The sequence below is a fragment of the Octopus bimaculoides genome, chromosome 8 (assembly GCF_001194135.2).
Source record: "Octopus bimaculoides isolate UCB-OBI-ISO-001 chromosome 8, ASM119413v2, whole genome shotgun sequence".
Classification (NCBI taxonomy): domain Eukaryota; kingdom Metazoa; phylum Mollusca; class Cephalopoda; order Octopoda; family Octopodidae; genus Octopus; species Octopus bimaculoides.
The window spans coordinates 72,852,782-72,855,704 of NC_068988.1; the positions used below are offsets into that span (position 1 = coordinate 72,852,782).

A 2,923-nucleotide genomic window follows, 5' to 3' on the forward strand; every position below is an offset into this window, starting at 1 on the left:
ATATTGAAATATTTTTCGATTTGACATAATTTCTGTCTTCTATTCATACTTCAAATTTTAGTCTTGGAGGGACAACTTTTAAGAGTTATTTTTCAATTGATATAGCATGCAGAGGAATCAGAGACAAATCTGGTTACAATAATATATATATATATATATATATATATATATATATATATACTACAATAAGTGCATTATACAACATTAGTAGGTGCAGTGCATTTGAATAGTTTAGAAGCTAGCTTCACAACCATGGGGTCCCAGATTCAATCTTGAACAGACTGCCACTTTCTATAGTCTCAGTCTGACTCATACCTTATGAGTAAAATTGGGTAAATGGAATAGAAGCCCATCAGGATTGTACCTGTGACATAAAAGTACAGCCTTGTCATACACTGTATCACACTGATTCAGTTTGAGAATTATATTAAGGGTACAGTGTCCATAGAATACTCAGCCATTTATATGTTAATACAGGATTAGATAATTCAACTTATCAAACAACTGAATCCTCATCAAGTGACAGAGATCCCTCACCACCACTGTATATATATATATATATATATATGAACCCATAATGTGTGTGTGTGTGTGCATAGAGGTAATAAGGTAGATAAACACAGTTAGGCTGGAGACATATTTACATGGAACACAAGATACAGATTATAAAATAATGAAAAAAATATATATTGAAAAAATTATGTAATGCCCTATCTCAACAGCTGTTTCAAGAAACCAAACTTACATAACCATATTTATAAGTGACATGTGCATAATGTCATAGGTGTGTGACCAACAAGTTCAGATAAAATTGTTAAAGTAAGTTAGGCCTCCCTTTTCAAAAAAAAAATGGCAAATGCAATCTTCTAGTAGTCTTTACAAGCATAAAGTTTTAAAGAAAAGAGGAAGGAATAGGAGTTGGAGGAAGCAAAGAGAGAGGGTAATTAAGAAGCAAGACAAGATAAACATATAATCTGACAAAGACCAGATTTAAAGAAAATAACATTAATAGCTGGCCAAAGAAAAAAGGTATTCAGTAAACCTAACAGAGGGATTCAGAGTAGTAATTCTCAAACAGTAAAGCAGTTAAGAATATCAGAAGCGATAGGCATAGGAAAATTAAGCATTGAGGTAAGAGTGTGGTAGCAGTGGGGAACAAAAAAGATACTGTGAGAAACAAGAATTTTAGCTAAAATGAAGAGAAATTATAATGATTGTACATAATGGGCAAAGGCGCTATAGATTTTGTGCTTGCAAGAGATTGCATAAGAAGATCAATCAATAAAGAGGTCTCGTTCTGGCATAATATTGTGAGTGGTTCCTGGCAACCACAACCTATAGACCAAGATAAGGTATAAGGTATGCCAAGACTAGGTGATAGGGAAAGGAATTGTTTAGAGGACTTATTTGAGAAGGAGCATAGGTGAGTAAGATAGTGTCACTTGAAGTTGATAGTACCCCCTATGTAGATCCTAGCCTGGTGGCAACGCAGAGTTGTGACCAGACATTTATATACTATGTTATAATGCAAGCAAAACCCATTTATCAAACAGTCTTTGGGGACACAACAGCAACAGGTTTTCTCACTGCCAGTGTGATTGTGCTCTGTCTATATCCCATGTCGGTCAATACAATTGTTTATCTGAGAGGTAGGAAAAGAGGTGTTAGTGTCTCAACTATGGAGGTAGGAAGGGTTTTGATAATCAAGGAGATGTAAGTTGGGCTTATGATTGTAGCCAATAGGTAGACCTAATCAATAGCAGTTGTTTTGAATAATATTTATTCCAGGACCAAGGTTATTCAGGCTATATATATGTACAGGTGTTATAATCCAACACTTGTTACATGGAAATAAAAATAAACCGAATTTTCCAGTCTTTGTTTTTAATATATCTATATCTATGTGTCTTGGCAGCAGTATTTTCCCCCAACACCGTTTGACAGGTGGTGTTGGTTTGTTTACATCAGTGGCTCTGGGATCGATTAATTCAACTAATACCCTTCAATGTGGTAACCCAGCATGGCCACAGTTCAATAACTGAAACAAGTAAAAGATATGGGGGGGGGGGCACAATGAGTAAGATTCACTGCATTTTTGACTTTAAGACAAAATATATTTTTTACACATGTTCACTACTTACAAAAGCAAATGACCTTCTCTAAATTCATTAAAAACACTATGACAACCTGAACACTATTTCAGAAAATTATCTCCATTCTCTTTGAACATATAAAAGACAAATTTAGTGGGGCAAAATAAGTAAAACACAATAAGATTTTGCTCTCTCTTCAGTTCAACAGAATTATATTTGAGAAAAGACTCATACACATCGAGATCCATCTTTGATCATGGAAAAATGGCACTTGATAATGAAATTAACAAAAATTGACTAAATCTAAAAAGTTAGCATAAAATATTCTCTCTGGCTTCTGCATGATCTACAGGAGTTACTCTCTTCATGATATATTTATGCATCATGCAGTTAAAGAGAAGAAACTATTGAAATAAGTCATTACTGATTCTGCCCCAGTTTAAACATCATGTTTTGAAAATTGAAAATTATCAAATTAGACACTAGTATGGGGAAAAAATTAAATTGAAATCCAACAAAGAAAAGAATATTGATCACTAAACACCAAAAATTATCCAAATATTTTATTAGCAAGCTCAATTATAATTGGGTCAAGGTTGAGGAAAAATGAGTTCAAAAAAAGTACCTGTCACCTGACTGTTTCAAACTCTCTCAACTTCAACAACAACAACTATGCTGACCAATTTTTACTCCCAATGATGATACGATACTTGCAAAGTAATGGTAGAGAGAAAATAATGAGAAATCAGAAACTAATCATTTTGCCATCCTACCTACCTATTGTATGTATATGTATATATGTATGTGTGTGTGTGTGTGTGTGTGTGTGT

At 33.7% G+C, this 2,923-nt stretch overlaps 1 protein-coding gene across 4 annotated transcripts in view; it reads right to left on the reverse strand.

Annotated features, from left to right (window-relative positions):
• LOC106875671 (integral membrane protein GPR155) overlaps positions 1-2,923 on the reverse strand; it is a 50,353-nt gene that overhangs the window by 41,604 nt on the left and 5,826 nt on the right. The gene's annotated exons all lie outside the window — the stretch shown is intronic.